Below are 18,609 nucleotides of genomic sequence, written 5' to 3' on the forward strand. Positions count from 1 at the left end.
CTTTAGCTCTATCCACTTCAATTCCTTCTTTTGAAATTTTATGACCAAGAACGATGCCTTCTTTAACCATGAAATGGCATTTCTCCCAATTAAGAACTAGATTTGATTGTTCGCATCTAATAAGCATTCGTTCAACATTGACTAGACATGTTTCAAAAGTATCACCGAAGACTGAAAAGTCATCCATGAAAACTTCCATGCATTCTTCTATCATGTCGTGAAAAATTGCCATCATGCACCTTTGAAAGGTTGCAGGGGCGTTGCAAAGTCCAAATGGCATGCGTTTGTAGGCAAAAGTACCATAAAGGCACGTGAATGTGGTTTTCTCTTGGTCCTCGGGTGCTATTGGAATTTGAAAATATCCGGAAAAACCATCAAGAAAACAATAGTAACTATTTCCGGCTAATCTTTCCAATATTTGATCAATGAAAGGTAAGGGAAAGTGATCTTTTCTGGTGGCGTCATTTAATTTTCTATAATCAATACAAACACGCCATCCTGTTACAGTTCTAGTAGGAATAAGCTCATTTTTCTCATTTGTGATGGCAGTCATGCCACCCTCCTTAGGTACGCATTGAACTGGGCTTACCCATGGACTATCAGAGATTGGATAAATTAAACCTGCATCTAGCAGTTTAATAATTTCTTTCTTAACAACATCTTGTATATTAGGATTTAGTATTCGTTGGCGTTGCACATACGTTTTATGACCTTCTTCCATAAGGATTTTATGTGTGCAATACGAAGGACTTATTCCTTTTATATCACGAATCTTCCATGCAATAGCTGGTTTATGAGCTTTTAGCACAGAAATGAGTTGAGATTTTTCATTTTTAGTAAGAGAAGACGATATTATTACAGGTAATTCTGATTCACCATGTAAATAAACGTATTCCAAATGGTTTGGAAGTGGCTTTAACTCTAATGTCGGTGGTTCTTCTATCGATAATTTATATTGATATCTGTCTTCTTCTTTTAGCATTTGAATTTCTTCTGTTGTTGGTTCATATCCATTAGCCATAAGTGTAGCTAACATTTCAGTTTCATCAATTGGTTCAGTTCCTTCTCCTAAAGAACATTCTCCTGTTCCTTGTAATTCTGGAAATTCTTCTAACAATTCTGCATGTGAATCTATAGTTTGAATATAATAACATGTATCATCTACAGATTGCGGTTGTTGCATGGCTCTATCAACAGAAAAGGTAACACTCTCGTCCTCTATACTTAGGGTCAGTTTCTTACCGAACACGTCTATTATTGCTTTAGCCGTGTTTAAGAATGGTCTTCCTAATATTAGAGGAATCCGAGAATCTTCTTCCATGTCCAGAATAACAAAATCTACTGGAAATACTAAAATACCAACTTTAACTAGCATGTTCTCCATTATCCCTCTAGGATATTTTACTGATCGATCGGCTAGTTGTATGCTTATTCATGTTGGTTTCAATTCTCCAAGGTCTAGTTTAGCGTATAGTGAATACAGCATTAGATTTATACTAGCACCTAAATCTGCTAATGCTTCTATTGAACTAAGACTACCCAGAAAACATGGAATTGTGAAACTTCCTGGATCAGATAATTTTTCTGGTATCTTATTCAACAGTACTGCAGAACAATTAGCATTCATAGTAACAGCCGAGAGTTCTTCCATTTTCTTTCTATTTATGATTAGATCTTTCAAGAATTTAGCATATCTAGGCATTCCTGAAATCACATCAATGAAAGGAAGATTTACATTTATCTGTTTAAACATATCCATGAATTTGGATTGCTCGGCTTCAAGTCTTTCTTTTATCATTTTACTCGGGCAAGGAAGTGGTGGTTAGTATGGTTTAACATAAGGTTTTGCCTTAACTGTGTTATCTTCATTAACGTTTTCAACTACCGGTTCTGTTTCCTTATCTTGCTCAGATTTTGGTTCTTGTGGAGCATGAATAGCTTTATCAGAAATTACAGGCATTTCATGTGGTTTAAGTGTAATACCACTTTTTGTGGTAATGGCTTTAGCTGTTTTATTCCGGGGGTTAGCATTTGTATCACTAGATAGACTTTCCGGTTTTCTTTCACCTATCAACCTTGCTAGGTTGCTCACTTCTTGTTCCAAATTTTGAATAGAAGCTTGTTGATTTCTAAATGCTTGAGCATTTTGTTCATTCGTTTGTTTCTGAGATGTGAAAAACTGAGTTTGAGATTCAACTAGCTTCGACATCATATCTTCTATATTTGGCTTTTTATCATCGGTTTATGGTGGTTTATTTTGAAAAATAGGTCTTTGCTGATTGTAAGTATTATTAGGTACTTGTTGATTACTAGGACCTTGTTGGTTGTTGTATGGAACATTTCGATTATAATTCTGGTTTTGATTGTAAATTGGTCTTGGCGGTTGATAATTATTCTGATAATTATTTCCAGGCCTTTGGTTCATGTATGAAACATTCTCTCTTTGTTCCATTGTTGGTTCAATACTGAGACAATCTTTTGTCAAATGTGGTCCTCCACACTGCTCACAACTAATTCGTATTGAGTGAATATCCTTAGTCATCTTTTCCATTCGTCTCTCGACAGCATCTATCTTTGCGAAAATGGAATCTAAGTCATGGCTAGAATCGGCCCTAGCTGCTTTAGATGATCTAATGATATCTTTTTCTTGATGCCACTCATGTGAGTGGGAAGCAGTGTTATCAATAATTTTGTAAGCGTCAGTCGCGGCTTTCTTCATAATGGAACCACCAGCTGCTATATCTATGTCTTTTCTTGTAGTGATGTCGCATCCTTGGTAGAATATTTGTACTATTTGACAGGTGTCTAAATCATGTTGCGGACATCCTCTTAATAACTTTCCAAATCTTGTCCACGCTTCATATAGAGTTTCGTTTGACTTTTGTGTGAACGTAACAATTTCTCCTTGAAGTCTCACGGCTTTAGATGCCGGAAAGAATTGTTTAAGAAATTTTTCAACTAAAACGTCCCATGTATTAATCGCCCCTTCAGGTAATGATTCTAACAAATCTTTGGCTTCTCCCTTTAAAGTCCAGGGAAATAACATGAGATATATCTGTTCATCCTCCACTTCTCGGATTTTAAATAAAGTACAGATCCTATTAAAGGTTCGAAGATGTTCATTTGGATCTTCCTTCGGTGCACCACTAAATTGGCATTGATTAGTTACCATGTGTAGAATTTGTCCTTTGATTTCATAATCTGGTGCATTAATGTCTGGTTGAGTAATTGCGTGACCTTGGCCAGTGCGTTTAGCTCTCATTCGGTCTTCCATACTTAGAGGTTCCAGATTCTCCATGATTGAATTTGTTGAATCTGAATCACTAAGGGATTCTGATTTAATGGTTTCTCCCTCGACAATCTCCGTTTGAATGATTGGTGGTTCCAGAGGAAAGATTAATGGTTCAGGATCTCGGAATTGTCCCTGAATATCCTCCGGATTCTCAATTGTGAGGTCAGGTTCAAAAAATGGATTATCGGAAATTTGAATTGGAGTACTTGGTTAACTAGATGACGATTCTAAAGAAAAATCAACGGCGACAATATTAACTAGATGTCTTGATCGAGTTACAGGTGGTGAACGTATAAAAGGTGGTGAACGTTTTGCTCGGTGCATTCACTGAATATCCTATTAGTTATAAAATATAAAAATTATATAAGTTATCAAATTAATAGACTTTTCTGCTTTTGCCCACGTTTCGAATAGCCAAAAGATGTAGCAGGGAGCCAGAACCCTTTAAATCGGAAGTCCACAACTCGCCACTAACAAATCCGACTATTACTACGAACCAGAAAATTTAGGATGTCTATCAATTTAACCGCTTAAAATAATTTTTCGTTGAAATTTAAAGAAATTTTAGAGAAGAAATAGAAAATTCTATGTCCTAAAAACTAAAGCGTCGAGAAATAAGAAAGAAAAAGAATGCGTCGAAAAACGTCGAAAAATAAATGGTCGAAAAATAATAAAAAGAACGTAGCGCGTCGAAACTTAAAAGTCTAAAAACTAAGAATTAAAAGTTGCGTCTAAAAGTATTAAAGCTTAAAAGAAATACTATATCCAAAACGGTAATTACTTAAAAAGGTACTAAAATATTAAAACGGCGTCACAAAATTCTAAAGCACATAAATCTTAGTCTAAAGAAAAAGCACTTAAGGGATTTTACAGCAAAGCCTAAAAATCTAGAAATAAAAATAACTATGGCAAAAACTATGTTTTAAAACTAAATACGAACGAAAAATACAAATATTACGCTAAAATAAATAAAAAGATACAAAATATAAAAATAAACTTAAAGTTGTAAAAAGTACAATTTTTATAAAAATATTATTTTTATATTAATTATTTATAAAAGTATTAATTTTATAATTTATTAAAACTAATTAAACTTAAAAATACAAATTAAATAAATAAAACTAAAACTAAATAATTAAATAAACTAAACCTAATTAGGGTTATTAATTAATAATAATAAAATTATTCCCGTTATTAATGCAGAATTAGGTCAATTTGGGCGTGTCAGAACCTGTCATGCGGTCGCATGACTTTTTGCCTACGGATCCATGCGATCGCATGACCCAAATATTCAGGTTACAAATTGGGTTACTACAGTGTAGGCCGATTCTTTTACTTATTATATTTTTTTCTATTTTTAATATAAATAAATATTTATATAAAATAATAAAATACTTATATTTAAAAACTAAAATAGAAATAAAAATACTTTTTAAATTTATATATATTAAACAAACTCTTAAAAATAAATATAAAGAAATTTTTCTTTTTATATTTTTGTATTTTTAATATTTAAAACGTATTTTTATAAAAGTAAATTAAATTTTTTTTATATATATAGCGTTTCGCTTCCGGCGTTTAAGCAAGTTTCTCGACAGCGGCGCCAAAAATACTTGATGTTATGCGAGGTGTATACGAAATAGTTATATTTTTACTACAAAACACTATTAAATACGATACAATTTTACACAAGTTATTTATTTTATTTATAGAGTGGATATACCTAAACCTTGCTACAACACTTATAGGCAGTGTACCTAATCGTACAGTAGTGTAGTTTTTAGTAAGTCCGGTTCATCCACAGGGAACTTGCCAAGTTTAACGCTATATTTTTAACTTATAATTGTAAAAATACAAAAATATATATAAGTAGTATTATTATTATTATAAAAAGGAGATTTTACCGTTTAATGACCGGTTTGTCGATTTAAAAACTTTAGTCGCAGTTAAAACCTAATGTAAAATATTAAAAATAAATATAACTTAATTTTAAGCGTAAAGTAAATAACGATAATGAAATTGCGATAAATAAAAGTGCGATAAATAAAATTGCGATAATTAAAAAGTACGATAATTAAAAGTGCAATTAAATAAAATGACAGTAAATAAAAGTGCGATAATTAAAAGTGCAATTAAATATAAAATAAAGGAATTATGCTTATTTAAACTTCCATAATCATGATGTTTGACGTGTTGATTTTAGTTTATTACCATGGGTTAATTGTCCTTTGTCCTAGATTGTTCAATATGTCCATACGATTTTGTCCATAATAGTCCATCAGTCATAAATATAAAGTGCGAGAGTCTTCGTCAAATTATCCTTATACCCGAAGTCAAATATTCCAACTAATTGGGGATTCGATTTGTAACAAGGTCTTAATATTTTGTTTAATGAATACACCAGGTTATCGACTGTGTGTAATCCAAGGTTTTATTACTTTGTTAACAATTACACCAATTACCCTTGAATGTAATCCACCACTGTTTCAACTAGTCCATTAACTATTAATCCAGTTCCGTGTTCGGTAAAATGAACAATTATTGGTATTTATAGATATCCCGCCCACCGTACCCAGTCAAACGTATGTGGTTATATATAAATACGTCAAATTATAAGTCTATATATTAAATTAATGAGGTATCATTTAGTTAATATAAAGCCCATTAATAGCCCATAGTCTAATTTCCACAAGTTTCGTTCTTTTGTCCAAACCTCAATTATGGTACAAAGCCCAATTATCCCGTCTTAATATTTTAGCCCAACATCACGATTACTTCGGCATTAAATAAGCATAATAATAACTTAGCTACGAGACATTAATTTAAAAAGGTTGAACATAACTTACAATGATTAATAATAGCGTAGCGTTACACGGACAGAATTTCGACTTACACCCTTACAACATTCGATAACATACCCTTATTATTAAAATTAAAATTAAAATTAAAATTATAATATATATATATATATATATATATATATATATATATATATATATATATATATATATATATATATATATATATATATATATATATACACGTTGAGATTGAGGAGAAGAAAAAGATGTTGAAAACTGGCCAAAATACGCAAAATTTATAGCACCTCAGCTGCTACAGATGCTCATGCGATCGCATGGCTTTTGGCCTTCCTGGCCATGCGATCGCATGGCTTACTTTTCCAGCTCACAAGAGTTTGTTTGCTTCTTGCCGATGGTTTTATAAATATAATATAATATATATATAATTTTAAGAATTAATTATATATTATATTATATTCATGTGCATAGTTGACTTGTAATTTTTAGTCCATTGCGTCGAGCATTGAGAGTTGACTCTGGTCTCAGTTCCGGATTTTCGAACGTCCTTGCGTACAATTTAATATCTTGTACTTTGCGTTTTGCGTCTTGTACTCTTGTAATTTTAAGACGTTTCTCATCAATAATTTGAACCACTTTGATTGTACTTTGTACTTTTGAGCTTTTTGGTCATTTGCGTCATCAATTCGTCGAATCTGTCTTTTGTCTTCACCTTTTATTATTTAAACAAATATCACTTGTAAATAGAACAATTGCAACTAAAAGCTTGTCTTTCTTGAGGGATAATGATATGAAATATATGTTCGTTTTTAGCATTATCATCTGTATAATAATAATAATAATCTCGAAGTACTAAAGCATCCGTACCCCGGATGGGACTTGTTGAGGTCCATAGATCTATCTTTAGGATTCGCGTCAATTAGGGGTCATACTCGTTTTCTAATTATTAGGTTACCAAGCTAAAAAGGGGTGATATTCAATATTCATAATCCAGCCATAGAATGTAGTTTTTGATCACTTGTGTCTATTTCGTAAAACATTAATAAAATCAGCGCATGTATTCTCAGTCCCAAAAATAGATCATTAGTCATCTTGTTAGTATTGATATTAATAATGATAATAGTAATATTAATAGTAATAATGAAAATGTTAATTTTAATAAAAATGCAATTTTTTTAAGGTTGATAGATTTTTAATAAAACTGGAACTGATGATGCCTAATAAAATGATATTCTTAATAATAATGATAATAATACTAAAACATTGATTTAAATTTGAATCTTAATGGTAATACTGATAATAATAATATTAATAATAATACTACTGATAATAATAACTAAAATAATAATTTTACTGTTGATGGTAGTTTTGATAATAATATTAGCAATAACAATAATAATAATAATAATTGTAATTGTAATTAGGGTTATAATAACAATAATAATAATTAGTAACTAATATTTATATTAGTAATAATAACAGTAATAACTATTATTCATAATACTTACTAATAATAATACTAATAATAATACTAATAATAATAACAATTCTAATACTTAATGATAATAATAACAATAATGATCAGTGTAATAATAACAATAATAATCATAATAATAATAATAATAATAATAATAATAATAATACTTAAATGATAAAATTAATAATAATAGATATATTAATAATACTTATGAGACTAATAATAAAAAAATGGTTATGATACTTATAATTATGCTAATACTAATAATAATACTTATAATACCAATAATAACAATAATAATAATAACAACAATAATAATTGTAATCATAATAATAATAATAATAATATATTTTAAAAAAATGAAAACTACCTTAAAAGCTAGCTTGCAAAAATAAATTCTCGAAACGGGACTTGAACCCGTGTGTAACAACCCTGGTTTTTCCAATGTTACTCTATTAATAATTATTATTATTAATATGTGTGATTAAACGAATGTATGTTATTACATTTACATGTTGCCATAATTGCCCGAACTTGACTTTAATTGCCCGAAACGTCTTTGTGACACACGAAACTTTTACGAATAATATTTTCAAGTATTATTTACATTCATGATTAAGTTTTATTAATCATTTTGATTAACTAAGGTTATCAGTTGATTACTTGGGCCTTTACTAGTGTTAGTGGACTTTTACTTGAATTATCACTTATTTGGACTTGGGCTCACTTTGATGGACTTGATTAGCCCACCCTACATTTTAAATGGACTTAGTTAGCCCACTAACTCATGTAAGTATCATTTGGCAATGGAACTAGATAGTTATTACTTAAGGAATCTTGCTACAACTCTTTCCCATAACAATACACCAAATGACCAACTTTATGAACCTTTACTTGCTTGAAACCATTGAACATTTGCCTTCTTTTTTTTCCTACTGTAACCGTGGCCTAGATGGGCACAAAGGGGATTCAAAATCTTTTTTTTCATTACTTGTTTACTTGCATTCACTTCTCATTTCTCACACTTCAACTTGCATTTCATTTTTCTCTTACTTTTCTCTCATTTTCTCTCAAAGTCTTGTAAGTAATATGAACACTTTTCCTCTCTTTTCTTCATCTTAAAACCAAATTACATATACACATTCATCATCATTTGTTAGTTGATATTTGTTCATGTTTGTTAATTAATTACTTGTTGTTGTTTACTTACTATTTTCTAAGAAGCAAACTTGTTAGTTTGATTCTTCATCTAACTTGTTCTTACAAGGCATACAAGAACATAATGTTTCTAGCTTATGTTCTACATTTATTGTTTCAAAAGATCAAAGTTCATGTGTTGAAAGCATACTTGTGATTCATGAAATAAACTTTAAAGTTTACTTTCCTTAAAGATCAAGCTTAGGCTTGAATCTTTAAAGTATGCAACCCATGAACTCATTAACTTGTTTAAATTAGTTTGTTACTTCATTTACTTGCGCTTTAATTTCATGTTGTTGGTTATTATTGGTCAAGTGTTACTAGTTAACCTTGATCTCATTAATCTTGAACTTAAAGTTAACTTTAAAGTTCAAGAACATATAAATGAAACTTTTTAATTATAACTTTGTACACTTATGTTAGATCTAGACTTTTGAGTCTTGGATCTTCAAGATCAAACTAAGAACGATGTTCTACAACTTAAGATCTTGATTTCATAAGTTTATTTCAATTTTGTAACTTATTATTAGTTTTAAAGTTCATATATGTGTTAGATCTAAGACTTTGATGTAACTTTGGTTCATCAAAACACTTACAACTCTTAAGTGAAGTTGTGCTACATGTCTTTGACTTGCACAAGGGTTATGATGGTCCAACCTTGGTAAATATGATGTAAACACATCAATGAGTTGTACACTTGAAGCTATAGGCATCAAGGATGAGAACCATGATGAACATCAAGCACCAAACTCACCGGAACCCATTTTTATTCTGCTTACTGTTCTCTACCTACTGTTTTGCTGTTTCTGTAACAGACCAGTAGACCTGGGCTGTTGTTATTATGATTTTCAAATATCTATTTTTGATTATATAACTTTTCATTTAAGACTCGTCTTAATCCGAGTTACGGTTTAGGATTTATGGCCCTCCGATAGTCACTATGTCCTTTTAACGTTGTGCAGAAATTTCTGACCTACTCGCACTTAGACCGTCGCCACGGTCAAACGAAGACGAGTTTGCTTCTGTAAATTTTACCACACTTAAAGGACTCATATACGGAGCCATGGCCACTAGTCTCACCTTATTTCAGTAAGGGTAGAGGCCGTGGTGACTGACTGAAATCAGTCTTTGTTTTAAACTACTTTCATAAACATAACTTACTTTACGCCTTTTGTTTGATGATGAATGATGATGACCCTTAAGACCTTATTTACATACTTTTAAACCTATTCGGACGATTTACTGATTTAGTACTATTTGACTTAGGTTGAGGACTTTCAGACCGATTACTTGCACACTTTCCCGACTCGACTTTACCGCTACTTTATCATTGTGAGTTATAGCATTCCCTTTTTACTTTAACTTATTTTGGAAACTGAGAATACAGGCGGATTTTATGTTTTACATACTAGGCACGAGTACTTAAACTTATATATGTGTGGGTTATACAACGGCATAAACATTCCCTTTAGCTCGGTAACGTTTAATCATTGGTTTTTGAACCATGAACGCGAATCTTAGATATGGATCCATAGGGTTTGACATCCCCACTCGGGCTGGTCGCGCTAGCATTTAACGAGTGTTTAATACTTCATAAATATACGCACTTGTCATGTGTACTTTCAGGGGGTATAAACATTAAGTTAGTTACCAAGTGCCCACGGTTAACATATACTTTATCATACTGTTTTGAAACGCTCTTTGTAGCACTGAAATCTCGTGGCCTACCTTACATACTATTATACTTAAACTATAGCTCACCAACCTTTGTGTTGACGTTTTAAAGCATGTTTTTCTCAGGTGCTTGAGGTTAGCTTCCGCTGTGTACTAGTCGTGCTGTAGACACCCGCTGATTAGAGTTGTAATCGCATGAACTACTTTATTTTGCATTCAAACATTAGTACTTTTGAACTATGACTTGTAACGACCATTGTGGTCACATACACTTATTATTTGCTTCTACTTAGTGAAGCATGCTTTGGGATTGTAAAACATTCGATGTTGGTTTAGACATCACTTTATTAATGAATGCAAACTCTTTTTGAAAACGCATATAGTACTTAACCTTGTAATAATCCTGTTGTTGATGATTCGTACACGATGGTTTTGTACGGGGTATCACACCGTAACCTCCCCGATACCCGCTAATAACCATAACCATTCGATCCAGTCTGCTTTTCTGATTTATCATCCATTCTAATTTATTTAACCCGTTAATATAATTCATCTTCTCCAACTTCTTCCCAAAATCATTCGTGTAATCTGATTAACCTTTTAACAATGATTATCATAAATTTTGTTTTAGGATTTATAACAGAAACAATTAAGTAAGATGCTTTAAATTAATCAGCAAAAGAAAGATTTAATTTAAATATAAAAAAACATACAGTCGCTGTAAAAAAAATAAAGCCAATAACATAAAAGTTGATTTGGATTTTTAGAATGTTTTAGAGAAAGATTATAACTTAAATTATATTTCAATTTCTTCATATAAACTTTCAAAATTATCAGTTTAACATGAATCATCGAAACCAGTTCAAATTTTGCTATGAACCATTGCTTTGACTTTACAATTTTAAACTTTGACTCGACAAATTCGAATTCGTTAAAAGAAATTGATATCTCGAATTTTACAGAAAGATCGTCCAGATTATTCCTAACAAAACCACGTTAATGCATTTTTAAATTTCATTCGAATCCAAGCTATTGCATATCACGGTCAAAAAAACTATGAACACCAAATCCAATTTTAATTTGTAGATAGTTTTAGATTATAATTACAACACGAAAAAAGTTCTAAATCACTAGTATAAACTTTATGCATCACCAATTAATCTTAACACATAAAAATGATTTCGAATTTTAAGATGAACGATTCAGTTGACTTTTTAAATTTAACATTTGACTTCAAAATTGGAAATTAATACAAAGAATTGGAACATGAAAACTTACAGATAGTTAAAGTTGATCATTCCTAACCGAATTGCATTATTGGATTTTGAAAATTCATTTGAAATTGAGCTTTTGCAAATTAGAAGTCAAGAACAGAGAACGGGTTGTTCTTTCTTTAATTTATCCAGTTTAAATTTTAATTTGCATTAGTAAAGGATTGAATGAGTAATGAAATTAATTGATGTAGTACTTATAATCTATTAAAATTGTTTTGTAGTAAATTTTCCACGAAATCATCAATCAGGAATAGAAAAAGTTTCATATTAGATTAAGATATATAACATAATCGTACAGCTTGATTTATAACACTTTGTTTCTATCTGTTTATTAATTTATAAATATTAATACATTATTAATAAAATACTGATAATTATTAATATTAAAGATACTAATAATAATATTAATAGAAATAAAAATAATATTAATAATATCAAATAAGATCAATAATAATAAGAATAATAAATAATAATTTTAAATAGAATTAAAATTTTTAGTAATCATAATAATATTTAAGATTATAAGTTACCATAAATTATAATTATACTGATAACAATAATATTAGTATTGATAATAATAATAATACTAATCATAATAGTATTAATATTATTCATGATAATAATTATATTAGTAATATTAATACTATAATAATTTATATAATAAATTTCCATTTTATATTAGCAATAATAATATTAATAATACAAATTTTGATATTAATACAGAAAATAATAATATTACTATAACAAATATTTTAACTTATAATTTAAATTTAATATATTAATATTATATATTATTAGCTATGTGTTCTTTAATAATTACATTATATATGAAATATATTTAATATTTATTATTTATATATTTTATATACATATTACAGCATATATGTAATATATATATATATATATATATATATATATATACATATGTTTACATAGATCTTTATTATCTAATATATTATTTTATTTAATTCTAATATTTCAATTGCATTTTATTATTTCAAATTATTATATATTTATGTTTATATTTATATATATTTATATATATTTATATATACATTTTTATTTATAAACAATTTTTCGTGAATCGTCGAGAATGGTTGAAAGTCAAATGAATATATGAACACAATTCAAAATTTTTTTTGAGACTCAACATTACAGACTTTTCTTATCGTGTCGGAAACATATAAAGATTAAGTTTAAATTTGGTCAGAAATTTTCGGGTCGTCACAGTACCTACCCATTAAAGAAATTTCGTCTCGAAATTTGATTGGGATGGTCATGGTTGACAATAAGTATGTTTTCATGACGAATATGAGTTGATAAGTAGAGTTTTATTACCATAGAGTAATATGGATAAAACAATTCGATTACTCGAAGAGTACGAGTGATGCTATCACAAAAGAATGAAATGAGTAAATGCAAGTTTGTCTTAACCAGTGACGTAGTCAAGGTTGATTTCCGGAAATTAATGGATTTAGAAGAAATCTTCGAAATCTATAAGATCTGATTCTTCGGGATTTAAGGGGATTAGGATCTCTTTAATTAAATGCGGAGATCTGCCTTGATTTCTTTATCAGATATTTTACTATAAATCTACTTCCTTCGTTTCCTTACAACTCACACCTTCTATTCTTTCTCTCTCAACTCATATTTTAAAATATTCGTCAATATGCTTCATCCAGTGCTGATTCTCGATATACTCCTCACTTTCATATCTGTCGTTCTTCTTTTCATCTGCCTTCGGAAGAATCTATTTACTTCTACTATATTCTTGGTTTTATAGTGTTTTTAGTTCTCCCGTGTCTTTATATTGCTATATGCATTGATATATATGGTTTATAATTTATGGATTGTCGTTGGGTTTTATATCTTCCATTATATTTCAAAGTCCCTGCTTCTGTCTTCTATAATCATTGTTATCCACAGTTAATGCTCCCTTCTATTTGCTGCGATTTATACACCCATTTTTTTTTTTGAAACTTCATCCTTTCGTTTCCTCTTCTTGCGATTAAGCACCGCTTGTAATGGTCCAGAATTCGTAGATATGAATTTCGGAATGAACATAGTTAATGTTCTAAGAAGGAATTTGTAATGGCACGATCTTGATTTGTCAAATTACCAGAATACCTCGGAAAAGACCGAATCATCAAGAAAATAGTTTCTTGATATTCTTAGAGATTAAATAGAATACAAGAGTCGTGTAACATGGCACATGATGACGTTATGATCTGTGAATCATCACGCTCCATTTAGAAACTTAGCATGACTTACTGTAATATAATCACGTTGATCACGTGTCATTATATTATACTAACTCATGCTTCAGTTCCCAACATTACTTCAGAATTCATTCATAGTTTATACTTAGATTTTACAGAAATTTCCAATATAATGTATTACAGATAGCACAAAGAGGTATATAATTTCGGACGAGAATATTTATGAAAATATCTTCAGAAGTATCGAAGATATTTATGATGATATTTTGGAATTTCTAAGTTTGAAAGTTGATAAGGAAAAATTTTCCTCAAGATTTTAATATGACTTCGGAGCAGGATATTCTCTAAAGATTTCATCGGATCCAGAATTACCTGGATTCTTTGAATATAGGGTTTGGTCCTTGTATTTGTCCTTGGTCTCCTTCATGGTTAGCTCAATCTGTTTTTCAGTACCAAATTTTCTATCGAGCGTTCCCAACATTCCATTCTTTATTATCAAACTTTTGGCCGTTTAGACCATCTACAATTTTGCTGTTTCCTTTGCATTTAATGCTACCATATCTGAATCATCGGTTATCAATCCGAGGTGGTTTCAATATAATTGTGTTTTTACATGATTAAACGCTTATGGTAATATGGTGGAATATAAAAGGTTTTCCGGTAACAATAAAAGAGCACGCATATATATCAAAGTTATAATAAGGTTTATTCGAATGAAAAGTCGAAGTTGTCTTGCTGGAGCTGTGACAAAATTTGCTATTTTGAAAAGGGATTGTAAAGTTATTTTCGGTAATAACAATGCCAAAGAAGCTAGCACAGATACGTGTTAAACGTTTACTCAGATTCCGAGTGTTTTCAGGTGTATAACTACATGCATCAATCTTTTCTTCCGTAGATGAAGTGCGGTTGGTTCATCCTCTTAATTGAGGTGTTTTCAAGAATCATGAAAGGTTTGAACGCAGATTGTAATCGTCAAGATACAAATGAGGTTTAAGATGAAATCAAGTGGCAAACTTGAAGAAATATTTAGTTTCATAGGTTATAATCAATATTTTAATTCATTTTAATTGTCCAATGTTGGTAGTCCACAGTTAGTAATTCGTTAACTCATATATAGTTAGATATATAATATTCGAATTAATTAATAGTATCATGACCCATTGTATACATGTCTTAGACTCGATCACAACTCAAGGTATATATATTATTTTAGAATCAACCTCGACCCTGTATAGCTAACTCAAGCATTACTGCATATAGAGTGTCTATAGTTATTCCAAATAATATATATAGATGCATCGATATGATATGTCAAAACCTTGTATACGTGTCCCGATATTTAAAATGCGTAAATAACAGTATTTAAATGACGATAAATAAAGTGCGTAAAATAAATAACAAAAATTAAATGACAATAAATTAAATTGCGAGAATTAAATTGCGATAAAATAAATTGCGATAATTAAAATGTAATAAGGAATTAGCAGTTAGCTAGGAACAGTTAGCTAGGATTTTGTTAGCGTGGATTCTTAGCAAAATTTCTCATAGTTAATTTGTTTGTTTCTAACAAATTTTATTTTTGTCCAATGTTTTCTTCATTATGCCACTTGCTGGATTCTGATAAATCAAAATTCAAATATGAAATTGGGTGAAAATAGTTATTCTGTGGTGTACGGATTCGTATATCTGTGGATGTAAGTAGGATAGTAAATGAACGTTGAATCAGATTCGAAGAATGTACAGTGTAACTTATTAATGTGAAATCTAAATATTCCTCGGGTATTACCTACCCGTTAAAATATTTTCACCATTAACAGTTTGTACAAAAAAAAATTTTAATTACAATCCTTATGAAAATATACTTACATATATATTTTCTTCAGATGTAATCATGGATTTAATGAGTTAATATGATATTAATCTCATTTGATTTATCGTTAGAACTCGAATACATAATCTCTAAAACATTAGAGATTACATAATCGCCATGAAGAACGAAGATAATTGATGTAGAACGATACGTAAAACTATGATTATACTCGAGGTACAGAATGAGATGTTGAGGCATGGATTGTTGATGGTACTGATGCTGTTTATTGATGGTACTGTTGGTGCCGATGATGTTGTTGAAGCGGGTAACTTTTGCACCATATTCTCCAAATTGATTACCCGAGCGCGAAGTTCGTTGACTTCTTCTATTACACCCGGATGATTGTCGGTTCGGACGAGTGGGTGAATAAGATCTAGAATTTGAGATAGTATATATAATCGTGACGAGATACTCTGGAAATGAATGTAAAAATGGTGTCTCGGACTGATTCGCCGGTATGTGTTTCAGGTTCATCGCCAAGAGTGCAGGTTGGTGGGTGGAAAGGATTGCCTTCTTCTCGTCTCCATCAGTTAAGTCGACTACAAACCCATTCCCAATTCATCCAGAATTGAAGATGACTATTTGGTTGATCCGTTTCATTTACACCGCTTTTAGAGCTTAGGTGAATATCCATGTCGGAATAGCTGTCGGAATAGCTATCGGAATCTGAGGGACTCGAACTGGTTGAGGGATTCGTCTCGTACGATCAGATGAAGGATTTTTGATAAGAAATAGATTATAGGATGTAGATTAGTACCCTGCAATACATAATTTACATATGCATATAAAATACTAAAATCCCATAAGTTACGGAGGATCTACGGAATATGTCAGGCAAGGTTTACAGTAACAGATACGCTAAGATACGAATTTATCTATACACTATCTATGCAATAGAGGTAGTAAGATGTATATAGACTTTAAGGATGATAAGCAAGCAATTTTAGACACGAAATGATAAGCAAAACTTTTTACATGCAGTTAAGGTCAAAGTCCAGACTCACTAATGCATCCTAACGACTATCAGTTAGACACACTAATGCAGACCTGGTTCGCTATGACCACCGCTCTGATACCACATGAAGCGACCTGTTCTAATCCAACTAGACGAATACATTACATTTGGTTACATCGCGAGGTACTTGACCTCTATATGATACATTTTACAAACATTGCATTCGTTTTTAAAAGACAAACTTTCATTACATCGAAAGTTGATGGCATGCATACCATTTCATAATATATCCAACTATAATTGACTTAATAATAATCTTGATGAACTCGACGACTCGAATGCAACTTCTTTTGAAATATGTCATGAATGACTCCAAGTAATATCTCTAGAATGAGCAAATGCACAGCGGAAGATTTCTTTCATACCTGAGAATAAATATGCTTTAAAGTGTTAACCAAAAGGTTGGTGATTTCTTTAGTTTATCATAATCATTCATTTCCATCATTTTAATAGACTACAAGATTTCATATATTTAATTGTACACGTAACCCGAGTACAAAATAACACGCGTAACCTGCGAATTAAAAAGCATTCATATGGTGAACGCTTGATAACCGACTTAACTTTAATGCATAGAATATCCTCAAACAGAACCTCTCTTCTGTATAATAATAATAATCTCGAAGTACTAAAGCATCCGTACCCGGATAAGACTTTTCGAGGTCCATAGATCTATCTTTAGGATTCGCGTCAATTAGGGGCCATACCCGTTTCCTAATTATTAAGTTACCAAGCTAAAAAGGGGTGATATTAAATATTCATAATCCAGCCATAGAATGTAGTTTTTGATCACTTGTGTCTATTTCGTAAAACATTAATAAAATCAGCGCATGTATTCTCAGTCCCAAAAATATATAAAAAGGGAGTAATGAAACTCGCAATACTGTATTTTGTAGTAAAAATACATATGACGACATTGAACAAGTGTAGGGTTGGCCTCAGATTCACGAACCTATATCGTTCATATATAAATTAAAACATATTCTTGTAATTGAGTAAATATATATATATATATATATATATATATATATATATATATATATATATATATATATATATATATATATTATTATTGATATAATTTTTATATTATTAACTTATATGTTTTTCATTATTAATTAAATGTATTCACTTGTATATAAAGGTATTAATGTAATTAAGTTAAGTGTGTTAAATATATTTTTATAGATATCATTTGTTTGTTAAGTTAATGATTATAGTAAAATAATAATAATATTATTATTACTTAGATTTAATAATGATGTTGATAATAATTATTTTGATTATATCATTAGTCATCTTGTTAGTATTGATATTAATAATGATAATAGTAATATTAACAGTAATAATGAAAATGTTAATTTTAATAAAAATGCAATTTTTTTAAGGTTGATAGATTTTTAATAAAACTGGAACTGATGATGCCTAATAAAATGATATTCTTAATAATAATGATAATAATACTAAAACATTGATTTAAATTTGAATCTTAATGGTAATACTGATAATAATAATATTAATAATAATACTACTGATAATAATAACTAAAATAATAATTTTACTGTTGATGGTAGTTTTGATAATAATATTAGTAATAACAATAATAATAATAATTGTAATTGTAATTTGGGTTATAATAACAATAATAATAATTAGTAACTAATATTTATATTAGTAATAATAACAATAATAACTAATATTCATAATACTTACTAATAATAATACTAATAATAATAACAATTCTAATACTTAATGATAATAATAACAATAAT

This window comes from Rutidosis leptorrhynchoides, chromosome 1, assembly GCF_046630445.1.
Source record: "Rutidosis leptorrhynchoides isolate AG116_Rl617_1_P2 chromosome 1, CSIRO_AGI_Rlap_v1, whole genome shotgun sequence".
NCBI lineage: Eukaryota > Viridiplantae > Streptophyta > Magnoliopsida > Asterales > Asteraceae > Rutidosis > Rutidosis leptorrhynchoides.